At 36.1% G+C, this 24,480-nt stretch overlaps 1 protein-coding gene across 4 annotated transcripts in view; it reads right to left on the bottom strand.

The window, feature by feature from the left end:
- LOC117243146 (amphoterin-induced protein 1) overlaps positions 1-24,480 on the bottom strand; it is a 291,568-nt gene that overhangs the window by 22,021 nt on the left and 245,067 nt on the right. The window contains exons 1-2 of one of the 4 annotated variants that reach the window (XM_033510412.1): positions 22,009-22,234; positions 11,433-11,497 (exon numbers count right to left, since the gene is read on the bottom strand). The exons of 2 other annotated variants lie outside the window; for them this stretch is intronic. The gene's annotated coding sequence lies outside the window, so the exon portion shown is untranslated. Of the gene's footprint in view, positions 1-11,432; positions 11,498-22,008; positions 22,235-24,480 lie in introns of those variants that run through there. One more of the 4 variants, XM_033510407.1, reaches the window with a different exon arrangement.

Below are 24,480 nucleotides of genomic sequence, written 5' to 3'. Positions count from 1 at the left end.
AGATACGTTCGGACGATACAAATTCCACGTTCGCTTCGGACAATCATACTACGTGCACTGTCTAGTTTCGACGATATAATTATACGATATGTTAATTAAATCGTTCCTCGGAAACCTGTTGTGTGTTAATTCGCTTATACACCGAGATTTGTTTGTCAATAGCACATATCGTAAACTGTAACTCGATGACATCTTTCCATAAATTGGCACCAAAATCAGGATTATTTTCCTTCCTCGCCGAGAATATTTTCCGTGAAATATTCATGCGCTGTTCGAATGACTGAATAATTAATTGATATCCACGTAAATTTGTTATGATCCAAACAAAATGGTAAATTTAAGTTCTTGATTATCTTGAAAGGAAACGATTGACAGCCGAATTAAAACTCTGTTTGGAACTAAGCTGATATTTAGAACTGAAAGTTGTCTGAGAATTGATTGCAAACAGTTCATTGTTTTATTATTTTTAGGTGTATCTGAAATATTATTAAAATGTATTGAGATATTTTTGTAAATATATCATCGCAAGTTTGTATTCTTTATCTTAATTTTTGATTAGTTTCTTTCTTCTGAAATAATATTCTGTAACTGCGTAAAAAAGAATTCTACCTTTTTTATTTTCGATCAATAGACATATACGAATAATGCATTTATTATTAAATTATACCATGAAATTCACCACAGCGCACGAAGTAACGACACGCAATAATTAAATGCAGCGTTAATGAAACTACTTTCGTCAATGCATCGAGCTGACTACGTTCGTAGATTTTTTCACGATAAATTCCCCCGATTACGTTAAGCGATCGTATTACCCACTTCGGCATTTTATTCCATGCATAATTTTCCGAGTAGAGGTTGTTCGAGAGCTCGTTGCGTTTAATCATCCGCAGAAATTTGTCATTGCATATGCACCTGCACGGTCCGTGGAGTTTCAAGCAACGTAGCAACGTGTCATGCTCGACCGAATCAATCGAATAAACACTATCGATTCTGACATTCACCAATTGTACACATAAATTTTCTAATATCTCCAACAACACCGTTAGAACTCGCATTGTGATTAACGCTAAAGCTATCGATGACTGTAGCATACAATTTATACAAAGCAAATCAAAGTGAAAGATACAACGGAAAAATACATAATGCAAATAAAAAAATTCTTGTCCATATATTTTCAAAAAAATTGTATGAATCCCCAAAGTGCGCAGTAATAAATCTATCAAATTTCTATGGAACATTGAGAACTGATCATTTTGATAGTTTTAATATTAAAGAATTTATTTTTATTCAGCTCGTGTGATAAGATATATTCCTTGTCTTCAAACAAAAATTTTAGAACTTGCATTCTACAGTATTAATTAAATTTTGTTATATAAAATAGTTCATATAAATTCATGGATATTCGAGATGCTAATCGATCTTTTTAATTCATCAGGATGGAATACAGCAACACAAGAGTAAAATGGGCTGGTGCTGTTTACTGGGGAATATTCTCTCTTTTAATTCGATTTAATTTATTATATGCCATAACAGAATACGGTTTTAAAATTGGTGAAAAAATTTTCTATAAGTGAGTAACGTAAATGTAGTTACGAGTGAATTCTGTTTGATGAAATTAAATGAAAATACGAGGCAGTGGTTGTACAAAAGGATATTCATTTGAATTATAAACAGTATAATTAAAAAACAAGCAATCATTTTTGTATATCAACAGACATACAGAATCTGATATGATATTTATATTCTTTTTTTTTTTTGCTCCTAGTACATTTTAACAAATCGATATCAATCTGAGAATTTACATCTTATAAAATATTGCAGATTCAAAAATAGTAAAAATCGCGGCGACTTTAAGACTCTTAAAACCTCAAACTCAACGTTAAAGAGATACCACGGTAAAACATAAAGATTTTGTAACAACGATTCACAGGAACAAAATTCGCTAAACGGATCACTGAATCAAGATTTTCCTTTCTCTCTCGGACGATCGCTGCCGTCAATTAAATCGTTCAGACCGTGAATGAATTCTTTCCCTTTAACCTCTGCTCTCGAAACGATTACCATCCGCCATTTCGTTTTATTTAATATCCGCGGCACTTGATTCGTTTCGTGCAAAATTCACGACCATATTATCGGACAGAGAGCAAAGAAGATAGTAGAAGAAAGAACGAGAGAGGAGGTTGAAACGAGCCAATTCGTGTTGTATCTTGGAATAAAAATTTCAGAAGTTTCACAGGTTTCACGCTTGGTCGAGCTATCGATCGAATCTCCGGTCCCGCGATGATGCAAGAAAAAGCCGGAGGATGTTTGTCCCTTATTACGCGAAAGTTCCATCAGGAACGAGAGATATTTTCATACAGTCGCGAACTAGGAAACTGGCTCGTGCTCCGTGAGGTTGGATAGCTGTTGGCTGCGAAAGAAGTTTCGGGTAATTATTCACGGACCGAGTGCCTTTCGAGGAGGCGGAATCGATTCGCGAGAAAACGAACGCAGGTCGAGATCTAGAGAGCATCGAGGGAGTTCGTTCTTCCCAGGGGCGGTGTCGTCTATATACGGTACATTATATTCTAGTTAGAGTGAGAACTCCGGGGGAAGATTCAGTTTCAAAGTGGGCCACCACCGGGGCGCGTAATAACGAAACGGCGGAGGAAAAGTTTTCGCTAAACTGCTTCGGTCGAAATACAAATCGTTGGTCGGTCGAAAGCAAACCGCATAGACACCACCAGTTTTTATATTTCCCTGGTGTGATTATGTTATCTCATTCGAACCACATCGCGTTCGTTCATTCTCTGTTTGTATCATTCTTCGACCTAATTTTAATTAATCCATTAAGACCAACGTTACGTTAACACGACAATTTATTTGCTATCTTTTTCTTCAGTCAAGATACATTATCAAATTCTATATTTTAGTATTGAGACTATGAAAGGGAGATGAATTTGTTTAATATTTTATTGTTGTTTGTCTCACGTAGAAGTAGTTATACGAAATTAAAAGAAAGTTCAACTGTTTATAACATAATGATAAATTACTTTTTGATCTTTAGTGGGTTAAAGTGAAACACGAACATGATGTAGGAGCTACTACTTTGTGCAAAAAAGGAGAATTGTGTTTAATTATGGAAAAAGATAGTAACTGTAGAAAGCATAAAGCAAGCTAGAAATAGAGTTTTTTTTTAAGTTAAAAGGACACTCGATTTATTATCGCGTGGCTTCGTTTTACAGTGTAAATTTCAAAATGGTGCTGGATAATATGGTATCATCATTTATTATGATCGATCATTGTTTTTACTTTGAAATTTACGTTTTAGTTCAAAATATGCTGCACCGAGGAGAAATTTCAATTTGAGGAGCTGAAGTATGCTTCAGGGATAATAAGTTCCAACTCTCAAGAGGTATATTCGCTCTTCAAATTTGAATATCGATTGAAGAAATGGAAATTGCATATATCTTGTATCGTAAGATGTAAGATTCTTCTACAATAAAACGAGTAATTTAAAGAATTTTTCATTATATAGCACTTTCGCGTGAGATTACATTCTGGATTTTATAAAACATGAGAAAATATTTTTTTCTTAGATCTTTCGTCAAAAGAGGAACACGTGAAAGAGTTATATGTATGTGTAATATATGCGGTGCAATTTCTCTCAATCTTTAGTACCAATACATTATTTAAATACTTTTAATTACTATTCTATTATCAAAAAATTGTATCTTGTATTCAATGCCAGAGGAAATCTATAAAAAACTAATGTTTTACTTTATAACTTTTGAATAATCGCGAATAATCATTTCATATTCATGCCCAATAATTCAACAACGTTCAACGCTCATTCATAGAACGCACAAACAATGGAAACATTTTCCTTTCAGGAAAAAGCAAACCAGCATCGATTTAAAAACCCAAAATACACCGGTGCCATTGATAGAGAATTCGAATATCGTGCAGACTTCGACGATGTTTTGATGCTCAAAAAATTTTCGCTATTTTCATATTTTCATTGGTCGGTGAGAACCGAGTGGAAACCGAGAACGTTCCGTTAAAAATCGGAAAGCTTTCCAAGCGAGAGGTAATTGTAACCCCGGGCGAAAATTAATGGACCACTGTATATTAACGATACAAAATACGTTATTCATCCAATAATGGATACTCCAAGCGTTCGACGCGGTTGCATCGAAAAATAAAAATAGTATACTATACGGTCGATGTACTATGGCGGAACAGAGTTCGCAAGATATTTCATAATTTGACTATTTTTCGAGGAGCTGCATGTCACGCGCGAACGTTCAACCTCGTTTCCAAGTTCGTGAGAGCACGCTGTTGTGCTCAGGAATAAGGAAGAATCAATGAAAATTTAGATAATTGATCCTTCTTGTAATCTGCGCTTAATTGTATCAAGCACGACTTTTTAAAGGTTGAAAAAGTACGATCTAATTTTCTTGTACGTTACTTAGTTCTTTTTTCTATGTTTTTACACATGATATTATTTCATCAATTCCTAAATACAGAAACATATCTTTCCTGATATTTTTATAAAGACATAATGCACCAAAATTTAAGACCAAATTTTCAAATCTTTTTCTTTCGTCAATGTGAAAACAAACTTAAGGAAGGATCGTAGGGAGCTAATTGTATAAAAATATATCTTAATCGTTATTTCCTACCAAAAATAACTGTATTTAAATAACAGAAGCGAACTATAAGCGTCTCTGAACAGACGTCTGCGTCTGTGAATAATCTAATCGTTCCCCCAGAAAGAAATCGGAGAATTGGAGCTCTTTTTCGAAGAGGGATCGTATCTGGTATATATGCCGAATGTACGCAGCCACCGCAAGTAATCAACTTTCTAATTATAAATGAGAGACGGCGCGAATAATGCACGAAGGGAAGCTTGAACTCTCGACGTGAGGTCACTTTCCACCGATAAGCTGTTAATACTTAATTACCAATGAATGTCGATACCGTCGACGCCAGTTGTTCGCGTAATGACGTTCGCTGATAACGCGATTCCATCGACTCTTGCGCGAAACGCTTCCGTAATTATTTCCACATTTTCTGTTTGCCCGAGCTCGGTAAATTTTTATGATCAATCCTGCGATTATTTTTGAAAGGAAAAGCGCGGTCAATAACGAGGTTAAGCGAGTTATTATCTCGAAAATAATACCGATGATATCCATTGTACGATGAAGAAATTTGTATAACTGGTGATTCATATAACGAATGATCGATCCTATTGCGAATAGGAATTTTCATTCTTTTTGAGAGAATGGATATAAAAAATATAATTTATGTAATATAATATAAAAGCGGTTAATTTCATGATTCCATAGTATCACAATATAAAAGAGGCTTTTTGTACCATTGTTCTTGACGAATAGTAATACTTTAATTACGCGTACGTTTGACAATGAAAAAAGGTATTAATATAATATTACAGAAAACAATGGTATCAAGTTCATTGTGTTAAAATAGTACTTCAATCGGAAAGAAATTACATGATCGTGTTACGGGAGAATATAATCTTTTCATCTGCTAATAAAGCCACTCCATATATCGAACGATATAGTCTCCTAAATAATTGTAAAATTATTGAAAGATATTCATCAGAGACAAAACTTAGCAAGTATTCACGAGCACATGTACGAGTTCGACGTGACTAAGAAGCGTTCGCCGATAACACTTGCGGAGGAGCGTTTCGCCATTACGTTCGCTTCTAGGTTGCAGCTCGTATTCCCGTAATGTGACAGCGATACGGGGAAACCAAGACGGAACCCCAGAAGGCTCGAAGCAAGATATTAATATGGGTGAGTCGATATACACCTGCTGCCTCCCTCTTGGGATCGCACCCTTTATGTAACTAAACCTCTCGTCGTGTATTTGGTCACGCACGAAACGCGTCCATGTGCGTCGTGTTACGTGTGCACGAGCACCGACGAACGCCAGAATACCGCTTGTGATTACGAGATACAACCGTCTCCGGGAGATTTCTAGGAAGAACGATGTCGACGCTGAGGAACACTCACATGTACACTTACGTATTTACGTAAGTAGATGAAGGATCATATGGGTCACTACCGACGTCCTTCCGGCGTCCCTATCTCCGCGCGTGTTCCTTAAGCGGTTTAAATGGAAGGGACTGACAGCTCGTTTGAAAAAAAAAAAACAAGGGGAAAGCGAGGATTTTGGTAATGCCGAGCTTGCCGGTGTTAACTGGGACGAACAGGGTGTTACGAAGATTAGAAACGTCACACATGATTCTTTATATACATTAAGGAATCTGTATGTATATGCATGTTTCGTGTTTCTCGAGGCTCTTTTTCTTGATACGTTGTTTGGAGTGTGGAAATGAAAATGGAGCGGTCCTACGTTAGTTTTTGAACAGTCTAATTTTAATTTACGAGTAGCTACTGGAGAATTAGGTTGGTGGAGAATGCTTGGATCTGGCATCATGGTGATGGTTGAGTTTAGTTGTAGCTAACGTTTGGGCTTGGCTCGGATACATTAAACAGAGTAAGTTTCACGGAGGAGAGGATGAAATTATGTAGCGTTTTATTGATAGTTCTACTCGATAGAAAAATACTCTTGAGACACACGTGACATTGATAACGATGTGAAATTTAAAGGAAGGTTAAGAGGACAAAGATGTTCATAATTAACAGCATGTACTTACGTGAGCAGACTTGCTTGTTTCTCTCAACCGTTTTTAAAACGTCCGCAGAAAAATACTTGATCGACATAATGTTGCAGTTTTCCTCGATGTAATCATGCACCGAGGCAATGTCATAACGAAGTGTGAAACCGAGAAAAATATATCCACTGTCTTACGAAGATTGTAACACAAATTCGACAAGCGTTCGTTTCATTACAGATACCGATCGCATAGAACATAAAATACACACGATCACTTTATCCGCTATTTTCTCAAAAAAATTGAGAAGATTATAATTTCATCGTATTCGAACAATATTATTTTAGAATCAAATTATTATTTTATCAATTATTCGTCTATAGACGCTTTCATCCATAAACGCAATTCAGTTTATAACGGATATACTTTAATCATTGCTATTTAGTCTTGCGAATGGAATCTCCCGTTTCTGAAGATACTCGCGCGGCACGAAGTAACTTGCGAAACTAATTGGAAGAATTGTGGCGCGCCTTTGTTATTGACGCGGCGTGATTGAAGCGCTACACTATAATTTCCGTTCCTATCTGTGCTCGTATAAACACATAGCACGCGATACAATAAAGTGCACAGATGTCAAACAAGGCGCAGCTGTGCATTGTAGGAAACTTGTATTTTTCAACGGATTGTTAAGATTACGCGGCTTGATCCATCTAATGGGATATCCCTGGGGATCAACTTCATCTGGACAATCGAAACGGGTATATATCATTGGGAAGATAATAAGAGGTAAGACATATTGCATTTTACAGGGACAGTCGCAGAGTGTACAGTGTTTCAATTTCAGATCTAAAGGCTGTTCTAAAAATAAATGAAAGAAAAGAAGAATATTGCAGTTAGTTATTCTAGAAATGAATTGAAGGAAGAGAATCGAACTTTTGTTCAAGATAAATATAATTTTTAAGGATTCGACAAAACGTGGAGGTGATCGATATAGCTTCTGAGAGATTCGTGTTATATTCTCGATAAATTTTCAAACTCGATTTTCTGAAGAACCAAGTCTCAAACGAAAGAATTTTCCGAAAGAAAGGTCAAATTACCAACTGTAATGATTTTGAAAAGAAATTTCAGTGAATTGTAAACGAAAGAGATCTCGAGATTTGATTAGATCATCGTCGTTCGCGTGTTCCTCTTAACAATTCTGTCAAGGATCAACAGAATAAAAATGAAAAACTCGGTGAACAATCTCGCGTTCGTTCGTCCTAATCGGTACGGAGATCTTTCGTAGAAAAAGCGTGGAGTGGCGACCAGAAAATTACGAACAAACGATAATGACCACGTTATGGTAACGGGCCAGATAATGAGAACTGCTCGCGTAAATCTTCAGTTGCGTGGTCATTTATCCAAGGGGGGTGTACGCGGGATTTAAAACCTACTCTACGAGGCCATGTCCTCGGTAATTTTCTTTCACTGGTACAAGAAAGCACGAAAAAGAGATTCGTTCCCGCATCAAAACTACGGGTCGACAGGAGAAAGCACGTAAAACGGAAAAAGCAAAAAAGAAGGCCATTTTTCCAGTCGGTGTAATTATCAACGATATTCTTTTTTCTCCGTTCCTTCTTTCTTCGTTATTACACCTACTGTAGAGTGAACGATAATCGGGCGACAAAGAGACAAGGTGGAGGCAATGCAATAAACGAAATTCCTTTAATCCCGTAGCTAAAACCTTTTCTCCTTAATGTCTAGTTTCCAGGATCGGGATGGTTTGCAAGGATGATTAGCAGTCTTTGTATATCTCATCTTCTTTTTTTCGTTCTATCCTGCATTCGCTTTTCTAGCGAATGCAAATGAATAAAAAAGAGAAAAGGGGATGAAGAACGTCGAGGATAACAAGTAGGTATTTGCTGTCACGTTGTCTGCGCTATATAGTACGTAACAGTATATCCCTATTACTCTCGATCTCGTTAATATCGTATTGGAAATCGTTAATTCCTTCTGTTATGCGACGACAATGTTCTTTGTCGCGAAATGTAATTCCTTATTGGATTTGTGAATCCTTAATCTTAACAAGAAACCATTTTCACCGCGTTTTATTATTCTTCGATTGTGACTTTTATCTTTGTTGCAATTTGTGACAAACACTCATTATTTTGTATAAGAAAATACTTGGTTTTTATATGCGGAGTATTATACGTGGAATGTTTATTGATACGACGTTTACATTAAATTTTTATCAACAGAATATTCGTAAAAGCTATGAACGTAATTGGTGAAAAAGAACGTAATGTAGTAAATGCATGTAATGTATGTATGTAATGAACGTAAATTATGAAAAATTCAGTGTAAATCATGAAATTCGATCAACGGTAATTCATGGAAATGTTTATAATATAAGCACCTAATGAAAATCCGATTAACAGCGCACGTGTTAAAATCTATGGTCAATTAAGATCTCTTATCTATTATTTATTACAATCTATTACAATCTATTTCATAAACAAATCGAATCTCTTATTTACGATCATGTAGTCACAGTAAACCAACGCAATGATCGTAGTACATCGACACTAGATAAAAGAATTCAAAGCAAAAGTTGATCCGGATAGCTGATCGAAAGCAACCGGTTTGGAGAGCATGCATTTCATGTTCCCTACGGATATAGAAACGTATCGAGCAAACGCGAGTTTGCTTCTTTGTCGGTGGAGCCACCCTGTTCTCCGAGAAGTTTTCTGAATATTTCAGGCCACGTGACGCGACAGGAAATTGCGTAAACTTTTCAAATAAGCCAGATGATTGTGTAAATACTGTAAACCATTCAAGGAATGCGTTACTTGCTACCGCTCACTTCGTCTCAACGTTAATCAGAAGCTCGTTAAAGACACTTCTGAGGTGTATCTGACGCGTTTGAGATTAATTTCAGAAACTCTAGTTGCTGATTAGAACCTCTGTGTTATTGAGTTTTCTTCTTCGAATCCTTCATTCCTGACAACAAAGTTGTTCCGCTGTTGTAATGAACTTGAAAGATAACTTTAGAAAGAAGAATATTCTTCTTTGGTATATGCCTTTTGTACTTTAAATTCAAATTATATATACACATATGTATAGAGAACATACGTATTCATACATATTTCATGTACAATTGTAATTTAATACTGGCCTTAATAAAGTTCATTTAAATTATTATAACACTGTACTATTTTTAATTCTTTACAGTACTTCCCTCTGTAAATATTAGAAATACTATTATGTACATTCATGAGCAATGTACATACCGTAATTAAAGAAAAAATATTACTGAAATTAATATTCATACGTTACCTCATACAGGAAAAAATATTTGTATTCTAATGTTAGTTATATCTTTCAAATATCGTTTTGCTGTATAAAAGCTTCATAAAAGCTTGTAACAACAGAAACTTTAACGTCTTCTCATCTCCACATTCTTGCTTTTGCAAAATCATACATAGTTTATCCTCTTAACAATCGCCGCTATGTATTTTCCTATAACCCGATTATTTTCCCGTTAACTACGACGGTTGACGTAAAAGATATCAAGACTGCGTCTTAAAGGCGCGCGTTATTTTTCATACTGAACAGTCAGAAGCAAAACTTAGTTTTTAAAGCTCCAAGATACTGGCAAAGCTAGGGGGACTGTGCGTTTTTTTTCGTTTGCACGATCCTTTGATCTTTCAACATCGCTGTAAGAGTTCCGGTGTATCAGCCGTAGACGCGCAAATGAGAAACTTCTGATTCCGTGAAATATTCAGAAACGTGTATCAGAATCCATCTCCTTCCTCTATCAAATATTATTTGTCGAAAAGAAATTATTTTTCAAATTACTTTGCCTCAGAATACTTCTGTGACGGAGGTAAATCGAACGGAGCTCCTTTATCGAGATATTTTTTCAGGGAATTATATCACCGCGTAAAACTACGCATTCCTCGAACGTTTCCCCACTAAATACATTAACGAAACGATTGGATATTTTATGCTATGTATGTAAAGGTAATAATTTTCAATTTTTTGGTTTGGATTGGAAATTAACAATTCGTCGATGTCTTAGATAATTTATCCCGGATTCATTTAAAAAGGCACACAAACAATCATTTATCGCTAAATTTAAATAAAATTCGCTAAATTTTAAATGTTTCACTTCGTAGATATAAAGCGTTGCAGCAGTAGCAATATGAGACAAGAAACCTGAAATTGAGCTGTCATTAAATGTCCGCATGCATACTCGAGATGCTCGACTTTTGTATTTTGAAAAATCCAAAAGGGAAGAAAAAAAGAATTCACAGCGAGAGAGCTTAAAAATATCGTTGTACTGTCCTATCATCGCTAGTTCCACGAGTTCCGCCGCAAGTTGTACAAACAATCGTTAACAAAGAGTTCTCTTTTTTCTCTATCTCTCTCTCTCTCTTTCTCTCTGTCTCTCTCTCTCTCTTTCTCTATCTCTCTCTCTCGCGCTCGCTTCTCTTTTTTTTATCGGGGAAAGAAAAAATTCACCGCTATGTTTAGAAAATCAACTTCGTCGGTCGGCTTCGCAAAAGACGACGGAGAAGTAGATGCTGCAAGTAAAATGCAAAATGGTATACTGAAATACAAATACTAGAACAGCCATCGAATAGGAGGAAAACTTTGAAATTTATCGACTTAATCGTTTCAGAGTAAGAAAACCGCCGGGGTGAAACGGCTTGGCCACGAACTTTCTCGAACAAATTGGAATCGGTTGTTTTCCAACCCTGTTTTCGTGGGCCAACACAGTGGTAGATATAATGTAAATACGAGGCTAAGAAACGCTTACCCTTAATTTAGACAGAAGCGAGAAATCCGTGACCGCCTTGAGCGTCACTTTGCCGAGGGAATATTCTGAAATAGAAACCAAAGGAAAAACGTTAATGGTATCGATAGTTGTTGATGAATAAATTATAATAATTTAAGATGCTTTATGTCAATTTGGTGTTATATCTTTATATCCCACGTTCTGCAAAATGTCATTACTTAAAATAACTCATAAAATATTGTATTTACAAGATTGATAGCGAAGAAGTACATTTTCATTAATTTTATAAAAATAGGGAAGGTAATACATACAACTTTATTAAACCTTCTGAGGGAGTAATATATCTATTCTTTATAAATTTCCTCTTCCTAACAATCGTAAAGTCACACAATGACACGATAGAACAGTAATACGTCACGATTTCCAATAAATAAAATGTCAAATATATTATCGTTTCCGTTTGTCATTCTAATATGAAAGGAAAAGAATAACCCCTATATGTCACCTAATCCACAAACCTACTACTAATTTAGTATAATGCTAACTTACAAGTGAATCCGCAACAAGTATCGACTCCGCAAAGAAGATCAACAGACACAAGTCTACTTATCCCTGGAGACAAGAATTTTTAAACTAGAACCGCGTAAATAATTCATCGGGTTCGAAGAGGATTTCCGGGTGTTCGCGAATTCTATTTTACTGAGCAAACGTCCACGCGAAAGTACCGACCGGACAAAGGGGAGCTTTTTCCCGTCCGGTTATGAGACAGGAACGAAAAGGGACCGAGAAACGGCTGCGATACGTGGCATTCTATGTTGCACGGTTCGGCAAACAGTGAAACAAAAACTTTCTATTAATGGGAACAAAGGGACCTGGTCGAAATCTATTCGCGAGTTATACGTCGAGTAAGCCGCTTTTCGCGGCGGCTGCTTTCAATTTGGTGCCGAATATTCGCGGGAAAACTGCTACAATGCTCGATTTTCCCTTGGAAAACGTAACGAAACGTATATTGAAACCACGTACCACGTACCACGTACGGAGCAAGTCGAGTTTGAATCACGATTTGTGATCGAACGTCGATAAGGTAACTCTTCTATTTTGTGCGATTCGTAACGCGAAATCGGTGACAACATCAAGCTATGCTCGCGAACAGAGGTGGGATCGGGGTAGAATCGTTTGTCTTGAGAACTGGAACGGAACTACGGCACCACGAAACTTCAGGTGAGCGGAACTCCGAGCCGCCTCGACGTGCCATGAAGAAGAAGATAAGAAAATCGAGACCCGGTCGAGAGCTACCTTTTCTTCTCTCCAACTTTGTGACCAAGATTTATTTGCCTGGCTAGGTTGGCGAGTGCTACTTTTTACCATAGATTAATTCTGTGGGATAAATCTTGCGCTATAGATTTGCACAGTGTTTGTGTTATGTACACTCGCGTGAAAAATGAGCGAGTACTTAGTGTACCTTAATCCCTTAACCTACGATTTACGTTCGAGAATTTTGGGCCGATTTATGTTTGGTCCGATTATCTACTACAGGCTATGCTCGTAATATTTACGTTTGGCCCGATCATCGTACTACGGGCTACGCCTGTGGTTGTAGGTTAAGAGGTTAAACGAAGTAGTTGATTTTCTAAGTTTTTCTTGAGAAAGAATATCACGATTGGGGATGGAAAATTTTTAGAAGAGATTATATAGCCTCAGAAGTATAATTAACATTTTTAGTATAAAAGATAATTTTTTTGAGCGTGACTTATTTTTATTATTAGCAGCAATGACGAAAGAGGAGTTTAAGTCTTTGAAAAATTTTCTAAACTTGTACAATAGACCGTAAAAATATTAAAATTTGATTTAGCTTAAGTTTGGTTATAAGATGAGCAGTATTAATCCGCTGTGAGTTTAAAAGTGCAAAAATTTAAAAACAAGGTAAAACAGCTACAAAAACTAAACAAACTACCGAGAGCACGATAAAACACAGAAGATTAGAGCTAAACAGTGTATGAAGATTATAAGTAGAACAATTGAGACCTTCTACCTTTTACCTTAATACTAATAACTAAAGTGAACTTTAAGTAATGTGATTTATGGCAGAACACTCTCATTTATGTACTCTAGCAACTTGTTCGTTTTTGGACACGATAATCTCCGTTCCACATAAAATGCGCTCTCTTATTTGACATTTTATCACATAACAATATCATACAAAATTTCATTAAATATTATTAATAAAGCCGGCAAATTTAAATACCGTATAAATTGCAGAATTTGTACAGAACGAAAAGCTAATAAAATATTGTCGCGTAAACTCTTTACGAGATCGTGCTCCCATTAACTTTAAAAACAATACAACCGAAACTACCAAGTTTATTCGAGCCATAATCATATCACGGTAACGCAAAAACATTGATAATATTACATTTCCGGAATATTCAATCACTATTTAGCGGACGTTTGCAATTTATTTATTAAATTTCTATATTTATTAATTTTTATTTTCAATAATATCGAACGCAATCTCGTACTGCAAAGAAATATAAAATATATATATATTTATTTGATAAAATCACTAGTAATCACTAAAAATTTGATCAACCCTGCTGTTTATTTACAGTAAATATCACTAAATATAAAGTATGAAAAATATAAAATTGTAAATGTGACTTATAAAAATTTGGATTAGTTAAATTTGAATTCAAATTTTAGAATTTATTAGTGTGGTGAGCTTACGGAAATTATCATTAAAATTCCGAACATTAAATACCAGCACTTTATCTTTGCCAGTGAAGATCTGCCAGAGTTTCTATAGCAGACGGGTATGCAATAAGAGACTCGCAGATATTGCCCAAAGTCATAACAAAGTGCTTTCCACTTTCATAGCCATATTAATTGAATACGCTATCACGAATAACATCTGAGAGTTATCGATCGAATCTGATTGGACGTGAGCTCGCAAGGACTCGAGGTCTTTCGAGGATATCTATTCTCATCCCTTCCTCCGTCTTGTAATGGACTGTTTTCAAGGAATAGCAAGCACTCATTTATAGGGCAAAATCGAAAAGCCTGAGGAAACAGGATTTTACGAGGGTAATCTAGCCTTCCAACATCGAGGAACATCTTTCCAATCGAGGTATTTAATTATTCTAAAGACGTACAGTACCACATGGTTTGTGTTTCCCTATCGGACATCTTGAATTATCTTCTCTCCGCAACATTTGCGCTCTCTTAAATTAGAGCAGAGTTCATTTTCTTTTTTTAATGCAACAAAGAGAAGGACGGTTTTTACTTTGTGACTTGTAGGTCGTTATCAAGACAAGGAAGTTCAGTTCTAGAGATATTTCACACGAGTGTAATTATAAGCAATATTTTATCTTTTTCAATATTTGTGATGTCGATTGATAACGAAGCAACAAATAAGATATGTTATACCTAGTTGTTCAGTAAACTCGACTTAAATCGTCTGATACGTTCGTGGTTTTGGAATAACTCTCAAAAAATTCATCGAGGACGAAGAGAAATTGAACAACGGTTGGGACCTTCCATAAGCCACAAAACTTCATAAACTTTGACGACCATTATTTTGCCGACGTGCAAGGGAAAGTACCCGTGAAAGTATAACGTCTGTCAAGCAGATGTCTCGAGTCATAAACATTCTGCACAGATGCGCCCGCCTTATTTCGCCTAAGCAATCACCGGTGACGGAATTTCCAGCAATCTCTTTTTCCCACATGTTCTCACTCAACCGTTGACTTTGAACGATACTTTTATCTTAGGCCTAACAACCCTTTGCCCAGGCCAGCCTCTATTAAATAAATCTTTTCTTAATTTCCTTTACCTCGTTTCCTTCGTGCTATCCCCGATTGTTCGTTTTAATCGCTAGAGAAAGTCTATCTCTATGAGTGTAACTAATTTTCCCAACTATTCGGGAGAATAAGATTTTAAAAAGAAAAAAAATATTCTTTTATCTTCGATCTCTTTTCTTGGATTTTTCATGTTATTATTCTGTTCATTGTCTTCGTAATTTAATGCTAAATGATATGACGAATATTGACAAAGAGAACAAAACCGGTTATAAGATCCGATATCGAGTTGCGCTTACGTGGAATTCTTAATCAGCAGATTATGATTTAAAATGGAAAGTAGGTTGTAATCTGTGCATTATCCACGTTAATGCAGACCTAATTTATTATAGATACGGCATGTGTAATACAGCGCATAAGTTCTACCGGTCTTACGTCCTGCAAACAAACAACTTCCCCGAACCTATTAATTATTTAACTTTAATCAACATTTATGGAAGTTTGATTAATTATTTAACAAGCACCTTTAAGCCGGATATTACTTGATCACTAAATTTATGCTCATTTATTTCTATAAAGATGCGATCGTATTAATTTAATTTTTAGTTACTATTTAATGTATGAAGTATAACTTCTTTTCTATAGTGAATACAATAATTTCGTCTAATAATAATATGAATTTTCTTTATTTATGCGTTAACGAAAAAGTTCAAATTCCTTTGTCTATATATGTATCATTCTTTACTACTTTTTAGTTGCACATGCAACATGTAATACATGATATCATTTCATAATAAAAAAAATATTTTATATAATGTTATTACGATATGTCACAGTTGAGAAATGATAGAGCTATGAATTAGAACAGAGACTTCAATTCATGTTTTCGCGGTCAAATAAATAATTAACGCGGGCACTTCTCGCTTTGTTACCAAGCGGAGAAATCAGGCATAGATATGCTTTCTCTTTGTAGCGTTCGCCAGCTTCATAGGAGCATGATAATTAATTACCGTGGCTTACTAACGAAGAGCTCGTAATGGGTGTCATCGAAGAAGACACAGCATAGCCTGTACCGAGTTCTCTTACTAGTTTTGCTGGTGGACCTTATGGAACCAATTATTGCTGAGGTGCGAAAATATAACTTTACACCCAACTGCGTACAGTTAATTCCATCTATTTCACGGAAATTCAGTTTCGATAATTTTATCGACGGTTACACAGATGTAAATGTTTATTTCAAGTGAATTTGTACATCATTCTTGCTAAGCACATCTTATTACACATTAATTAATGCTATCGTGGCATTCTATACCTATAGAGTAAATAGTCGTAAAAATAAAAACAAATTGAAAGGACTTGGGAACATGTAATAATTGATAAACAAATTAAAAAACTATGTAGTTCGTTTTATGACTGAAACTAACGAGTAAAACAAGGTAAAACGTTTATATTTCTCTTGGGTAATACATCAAACTTCCATTTCTTAGAGTATATTTTTCTCAGACCGCAATTCTTCCACATTTATGCTCATTTTCTCCGATATAGCCTACAGCCAGCAGTAAAATTTGAAACAAAGATGGGAAGTTCTACGGTCTTGTCAGTCGTCTGTGCCTTTGTTTAAAAATTCGAACGAAAGAGAGACCAAGAAGAAAAAAAATTGAAAATTAAGTTAACTCGAACAACAAGAAGCTCTTTCAAACCATGGACCTATACAGAGAAAGAAAGAGAAAAAGAGAGAGAGAGGTAGAAAGAGCACACCTGGAAACAAAACCTTATCGTGGCGGTTGGCGCATTTACAAACACACGAGCAGTCCAGTATACGAAATCAAAGCCTTATTCAAAAGTCCTCTATTTTCGACATATTCCATCAGTAGAAATTCTGAGAATCTCGGTTTGCAACGTCTATTACGAGGCAAGAACCGCAGCAGCCTTTTCTTTCAGGCTGTTTCTTCGCCGCGTGAAAAGAGCCACCAACGAGCAAGCAAGCAACCAAGCAACCAAGCAGCCAGCAGCAGCCAGTAGCAGCGACGGCAGTAACCAACCAACGAATTCCTCTTTCTTCTCTCGATTTCAAATGCGGAACATCTACGCGCCGACAATGTGGCTTTTCTTGCCGCGGTAACGGCCGTAATACGAATTAAATTATTTCTCCCGGTACGAAAAGGGAAGAAAGAGGTCAGGAGGAGCACGCTGTGGCCTCCGAACCGGGTGAACAAAGCGAGACGAAGCTGCGGAACGAACGAAACGTAGCAGAAGAAAAAGGGGGTTGGCGGCCGGCGACGGTTCTCAGCCACGGCGCCGGAAGACCGAAAGCAAGGGATGAAAGAAAGATAAAGCGCGACGTTAAATCGGATACTTTATACGTGTAATAAGCTGCAGAAATGCATACTTATGCGCTGCAGGAGTTTCGCAAGACCCATAACCATCAGGAAGCAAGAAGAATAAATGCTTCTTCCTCGCTGTTTAGTTATTCGTCCGTTGAAAATGTTGAGATGTTATATTCGAGTATATTCAAGGTACATCCAAATTGGCTATGATCGTGTGCTGGCAACTAGGAAATTTTGTGGAGTATAGTCAGACATGCAGGAAATAAACGTCAAAATAGGAAGAACAGTATATGTGTATAAGCGGAGAAGAATCTTCTTGAGAATAAGCAACATTGTTGTAATGACTTGTGTTAGCAGAAGATGTTTGAAAGGTGCAAATGGAGGAGTTGAATATTTCTTCTAGTTTGTCCGCCACGTATTAAGCATAAATAGAAGGTGTATAATGTTTAGAAATGAAATGTTAATACACCATTAAATACATCGAATTACGGGAAATTTTTTTATTAAAGTACACGACTGCTCGATTAAGTACAAGTTTAGCGAAGTTCGGTTTAAGTAGAAGTAAGGAAATTTTTAATTTCCATTGTCCTGGAGAACGCGTCTATCCCGCTATAACGGAATTAAAAATGGTAAGATGACGTCTCGAAATCGTTGAAAAAAACAAGTTGAAAAAAATGAGAAATCGTGCAATATGTGACACGATATTTTCAGGCGAGAAAAAACTGGGACGTGGTATAATATGGATGCTAAAACAGCATCATGCTGTCGCAAAAAAAAAGTACAAAACGGCGTAAAACATTAAAAACATTGTACACGGCAATGAACAGCATTGTATAATATAACGATGTAACTCGGAAGCATAGAAGCACAAAAGATCCGTGTCTCTAAAGAACCAGTCATTAGTGAACGTCTCACGTTGTACGATAGTGTCCCGCGCCCTTTCCACAAATCAAAGCGAGCAGAAATTGCAAGCTTCTGTGTAAAAACAACTCCTTTGGTAAGTCATGCCTTTGTTAAACTCAAATGATCAGTCATGTTCAGTGACGTTTGCTATTTGACAGTCCATCGTCCCTTCAGTATTGCAACCTAAGTTTCAACATCTTATTTCAATCTCGAACTTTGCACAAAATAATTAAACTTGTTGTATACTATAGAGACATCATTAGCCCTTAATGTACCTAATAACGAAGGAATGAGAAAATATCGTGTACTTTAAGCCGAATTTACATTGTTTTGCTTGTCGCGTACAAAACGAAGATGAAAGCAACGCCCATCTGCCGCGTTCCTCGAAACAGTGTAAATTCGACATCAGGTTCAACGAGGAAGAATATCAAAAACAGAAGAAAATTCGAATAATCCGTATAGTAGAGTTATTTCAGTCAGTAAAAAGGTATTATACGCAAACTAATAAAATAAATGTCAAAATAACTTACAGAAATAAAATAATATACACATTCTACTGCGTTTATACGATACGATATGATATTCGGTGGAATTTTTAACAAGTAACATCTTTTCTCTGTGTCCGCTTCTGTAGAACAAATTTTCCCTCGCTTTTGAACAGAATCCGACAATCGCACGAAGCTGGTCGTATATCTCCCGTGTCTCTTCGCAACGCGGGCATGTTACAGATGTTCGTGTCGTCGGCTACCAGACCGGATCCGCCATCGCGCTTTTCGATGTCGTCCATCTCGCGCGGTTATTCGACCAAACTTGGCAACGATTTACCGATAGTCGAATTATACGCATTATCGGGTCGCGCGACGGATCGCGGGATGGATTAACGAGCATGATATAAATAACCGACACGGTATCGATCCTTATATCGCGAAGCAACGCTGGTTTTTCCATTGTGTGCACGACGCGTTCTATGTCAGTCTTCCTGTTTCACCGTCGGCAAATATTTGTCGGAGTCGAAACACAACGCGGTCTAATGGTGCGAGCTGTCTTCTATTGCTAGACACCAAACAATACGCCGCCTATAACAGTTTTGTCTCAGTTGCCGTTGTTCTCTCTGTTTCTGTATTTCTGTGTTCCATTCTTCCTTTTTTGGATTATTAAATTAGCGCGTCGATCGCAAACGTGTTCAATGATATCGATACACATTTTTACGTTTCGATAATTTAAAAAACGTGAGTTACTATTCAATGTCGTTTTTGGCTCTTGCAGAGCTTTCGCAAATATTTAACGAATGGCACAGATATTTTTCTGTGTATTCTATCTTCTACAAATTCTATTCTTTTCTTCTATCAAATAGCAATTAATATACACCGAGATACCAAATCTCACGAGCAAAAAAATTTACTTTATTCCCAAAACATCATTAGAAGAATACCTAACTAAAACTAAAACCGATTAAAAAATACGGAATTTATTATATCTTCATCCGAATCGTTTCATCCAATTCGAAGATTATCCAAAAAGAAAGGATCGTACAACCAGCTATCCGGTGAATGGAGGGATTTGTTAGGCGAGTTTACCGCGTGAGAATCGACGAAGTGGCACGAGTGCATTGGTTCTTGCGTCAGTAAGTCGGTGTTAGGGGGATGCATTATCGATAGCATGCGCAACAAGATTTCCAGGAGGTTTCTCCCTGCCAGCGAAACCGAAATGCGATTCGGGACGGGCGCGGAAGAAGCGGTAAGTTTCCATCTCGTTTGGCCGACGCGATGCTTTTTATTCAACCGGATAGAACGCGTCGACGGTTCTTGACTTCGTTCTTCTTCGATCTTCTCGCGGTCCTTCCGTTCAAATTTTCCCGCTCTGCCTCCTTATCTGACTAGTGGATGGCCGCGTCCGTTTTCTCTGTCGCGTTCAAGCCACCTTTAACACGCCTCGGTTGTTCCGTTGAATTGATTTCAGCCTCGCGCACAGAAAGTCAGTGTTTATTCAGGAGCATTCGGGAAGTTCCGAGATGGGTTGGATTGAAACCGAACTATTTTCAATTGGCCCGACTCCCGACCCGATCCTTGTACATTGCAAATCGAATTCGATCACCGCGATACTCCCGATTTCACGTAATCTGCCTTCGTCCTACTCTACTTTTTTCCTCTTTCTTACGCCTTTCGATGAGATTTCACCTTTAATTTATTTCGAATCATCGTCAAAGGGATCAACGAATATCGATGGACCGTTAGAGCTTGTTTTTAATGCGATTTGCTTTTCCAGGAAATTAATTTAAATGGCTCGAAATTTATCAGGCTTTACGGTAATTCGGATTATTGAAGATTATTATTGAATCTGCACGATTCATGTTTTATCTTGATGAATTTACCTTTTGGGATAAGCGTGATAGTTACTTTCAAAGATGAAATTTAGTATCGAAATAGAAGATATTAGTTGTATATGACAAGGATATTTTTGTGAACCGAGAAAATATATCAGAAGACTAATATTTATAAGAGTATTTCTGCTTCTGATATCGGATTGCTTTTAGAAGAGTAATCTTCCTGTATCACTGTTTTATACATTGAATTTCCGTACCTTTCTGTTTATTAATTTCTGTACTTTTAAACGTTTATGTTAGATTATTGTACTGAAATTAAGATGAAAATTAATATAGTAAAAGTTACGATGAACGCGAGAATAGAATATTGCAAATATCGATCTCTACTTACCAGATATTTTTTCAATTTAAAAGTACAACAAAAAATGTGATTAAACCCGGTAGAGCCAGTATAGTAAGCCAGTGAAGTAACTTTTATTCCAGCCACTTTTACGCGGTTGAAATCAGATTTTAAGGTTCAGCCAATTACGAGGCTTCCTTTTTTTTAATTGATTTAAACGAACGTCAATTAGGAGTATCGGAAAATTGGCTCCAGTCGTTACCTCCTGTTCGGTTCTTTGTAATCCACTTATCTTACACTTCTCTATATTACAGGACGTCGTACTTTTTCACGCTAACGTAATAACATTGCAATAAATCTAATGGACCGTAGGAATTCTGCTTTCCGGTACTAGTACGTCAATTATTCGGAATTATTCTCAACGTGAACCGATGAAAGGAATATTTTTGTTTAACTTGCGAGTCCAGCAGATTCACAATTCAAACATCCAAATGGAACATAAGTCACCTTCCGTAACAGCCATGTATAGTGTACGTTATATTTGATTTATACTATCCAAACGTTTTGTTATATATATACACGAAAACACACAGCACGTACGTCAAATATTCAAACACAAGTCAGACGCAATACCCCCGCAATTTAAACACAATATAGCAACTATATTATTCAGATATTCCATACCACGTGCAAAGCCGGACTTGTACCAACACGTCGTATACTCTGAATTCTCTGACACGGATTTCTATGGGTCATATAATAAGATGGTGTAAGATGAAGTCTTCGAAACAAGCAAGTACTATGTACGTCGAAATTTTCTATAAAATTTTATGTTCAAATATCCATAAGAATACACTTATACATCTACATGTTTATTTTGAAATAAAATTAACTTTTTAGAAATACATACATATTCTTATATGCACTTTTAGATGTCGAATAGATTATCTTTTCACGTTCAATTTATCGTCAAATAAACACACGACTTTAACGATCACGTTAAAAGAAACTGTAACACAACATTTTACACATCAACCGATCGTAAATATTTTTTGTTTTCAAGATTCGCGCACGCTTGGACGTATTTTCGTTCTTACTTTGAAAACATCTACGTATGTATACACGTTCCTGCTTCCAACGTTAGAATGGAACTGTTTACTTCTCGAAGATAGTCACTATGGCGAGAATTCTCTTCCTCGGTGCTTGAACGAAGAGGTAGAAGTACACTTAATTGATTGGTTATTGTTCCTGCCTATACCTGACTCGCAAAGGTCTACAACCATAAATAAGATCCACACAGACATGAGGTAGGATAGTTCTCGAAATTTTGTCGTTACCTGCCCTCTACACTTTAGTTTCTTCACTTTTACTCGACGATGCAACGTCTGGGTGTTTTTAAGAGTAAATATATATACTCCTTTTGCCGCAATAATCAATTCGATAAGTTCTGGTGAACGGTTCAGAATTCCGACCTACATATATTAATCTGTAACTGGTATCTATGGGTGATTATCCTGTCATAAGCAATATTGACAGCAGGATCCCATAAAAGTATTCAGATAATTAAAAAAATAAAGGAAAGTAATATTATAGGTTACTTTTATTACGTATTTTATTTAAAAAGTAATTAACTTAAACTTTGAATGTGTACGATGTCTTGAAGAGTACTTTTGAAAGAACCGCAAAAATAAATACCATAAAATTAAAAATTACACAAATGTAAATATTGCATAAAACTAAAAATCATTGAAATTTAGTAGACTATAGCTTACCAGTTATAATTAGCGTTTCTGTTTGCGAGCTATAGATTTACCGCAGATCGTATGTGGTATTCTCCGTATAATTTTGGCCGTTGTAATGCGTGTATTTACGTGGTGTCGCGTATAAGAACGTTTAATCGACTTTGACGTTCGCGCGCACGCGAATCGTTATTTGTCCTTTATACAAAGGTTACCATACTTATATCTATATTTTTATATTTTATATATTTATATATTATTATTTATATATATATATATTTATATTTATATATTTTATATTTTATATTTGCATTCTGTGCAAATGACAGTACATAATAAACAACAAAATTATTACAAGTTCCACCAGAGTTTTAAGTGTTTAACACGGTTTTTCACTTGATTCTATCTATAGACATTGGACATTGTGCTAAATAATTTAATGAACTTTATAATGATTTCTAGGATGATTTTATGTTTATTACTTTACTCAAATTTATGAATAATTGCCAATCCGATATGTTCCTCTTTAACGTTTCTATTTTTATTTTATAAATTTACGATTAATTTATAAAGTGATTATTAAAGCCATCGTAAAAAAATGAATAAATTCAATAGAAGTAGCTTTCAAAAATAACCAGAATTTCATCTCGTTTTGTATCATTAGTGTGCGAGCAAAGAAACAATGGAGGTAGCAAGGTGCTAAAAGAAACACGTCATTAAATTAAGACCTTTTTAGCAAGCAGCTAAGGAAGCAAAAAGGGTACAGAAGGCATTGATTTCTTTTCTTCTCTGTTCCTATGGCCTAACGTATCTCGTTCTAGCTTTGTGTTTGTTCGAAACACGGTCTCGCAGAAATTTTTAAATGCTTTCTTTGCAAAAATACTTTCTTCGGCGTAACGTGTGTCTGATTATTGCTTAAGATATGCATTGGCGACACAGAGGGGGGGGGGGCGGCAAAGTTGTTTTTTTTTGCAGTTAAAATCTCTCCACGATCGTCGCCTGTGCTGTTTAACTGGAGAAGCAAAGCCGCTTTTGTTTCGTTGAATTCGACTTGCGGTCACGTTTTCCATCGTTTATTTATTTTATCCGTTGATCGAAACGGTATGCTCGTGGCAGAGAAAATAACCTATCCGAGGTGCTCGATTTTGAGGAAAAATTCGTTCATTTGTTTCGCTACTTTATTAAAAAATGTATCGTAGTTTCGATTTTAGAGAATTCCAGTTTCAATATACGTAAAGAATCGCGCCTTGAATCAAAGAATTCTCTTTTTAAATTTAAGTTAAAGAGCTTCGAATATTGAGATTTTATATAAAATATGAGGTACGTTTCGTCATGTTAAAATGTTGTTGACATTCTGTGATATTTTTAATTCGCTGATACTTTTATGTATAGCAAGCTATTTACTCGAATTAATTCCATTTTACAATTAGTCAAATTTCTATAAAAGCTTTTTCACATTCTGTAAGAATACTACGTGCTTTCACGTGTTTTAATCTGCATCATATTTTTTTGCAAGTAAAATGACCATAAATACTTCAGAGATCGAAAATATAGGGAATAACAACGTGGAAAGCATCGTCAATATTTGTCGACATGATCAATAACCTCTCATGGTTGTCTATGAAACTCCTATTCTAATTTCC

The sequence above is a fragment of the Bombus vosnesenskii genome, unplaced genomic scaffold (genome assembly GCF_011952255.1).
Source record: "Bombus vosnesenskii isolate JDL3184/JDL3185 unplaced genomic scaffold, Bvos_JDL3184-5_v1.1 scf7180000013262, whole genome shotgun sequence".
Classification (NCBI taxonomy): Eukaryota; Metazoa; Arthropoda; class Insecta; order Hymenoptera; family Apidae; genus Bombus; species Bombus vosnesenskii.
The sequence above is the reverse complement of the archived record's forward strand: the minus strand, read 5'-3'. Positions and strand labels throughout refer to the sequence as shown.